The 715-nt window shown below is 47.8% G+C and overlaps 1 protein-coding gene across 1 annotated transcript in view; it reads right to left on the bottom strand.

Annotated features, from left to right (window-relative positions):
* The window catches only part of T265_10187 (hypothetical protein), a gene marked incomplete at both ends in the record, with an annotated part of 40,026 nt that overhangs the window by 28,581 nt on the left and 10,730 nt on the right, over positions 1–715 (bottom strand). The window lies entirely within an intron of this gene.

Raw genomic sequence — 715 nt, 5'->3', positions numbered from 1 at the left:
CTGGTGCTGGACACATTCTCCAATGGAAGTATCCGTTGCACAACCGAAAACGCGGTTTCTAACTGCCTCGTTACGGATTCGCCGACACCAACCTATAAGAGCTATGGTTCTGAGACAACGATTGTCGAACACCTGAAGACGTCTCAGGCCGCTGCTCGAATAGGCCAAGTCTCATAGCCATACAATGAAACAGCCCGTACTATAGCTTGATACACACGACCCTTGAGATTCAGGGACAAACCACTTTGACGCCATAGGTGTCTCAAAATAGGCGAGCCGAGCCCTGCAGATTCGTGCATTCACCTCATCTGTCACAGTATAATCATAACTAATACAACTTCCAAGATATGTAAAATGCTCCACAACTTTTTGTACCTCTCCCTGGATTGTAAATGACCTGTTCAGTGACTGCAAGTCCACGGGCATGACCTTAAACTTTGTGGGTGCAAAGTGCAGACCAAAGGACGGGATGACTTTGGTCAGTTCATCCAAAAACACCTGCAATGTCGTCTGGGTACTCCAGATCGACAAGGTTTTCTTAACAGGACATTTGAACACCAGGGTTTTGAAGACCCTCTAGCGTTCGTCTCATTCTTTCATCGATCAAGAAGTTAAAAAGGAGTGGAGTGGGCATCCCTGACGGACACCGCTTTGTGTGCGGAAGCTTTTGGAGAGCTCTCCGTACACTCTCACACATCCGGAAGGGAATGGGGGT

This window comes from Opisthorchis viverrini, assembly GCF_000715545.1.
Source record: "Opisthorchis viverrini unplaced genomic scaffold scaffold56, whole genome shotgun sequence".
NCBI lineage: Eukaryota > Metazoa > Platyhelminthes > Trematoda > Opisthorchiida > Opisthorchiidae > Opisthorchis > Opisthorchis viverrini.
The sequence above is the reverse complement of the archived record's forward strand: the minus strand, read 5'-3'. Positions and strand labels throughout refer to the sequence as shown.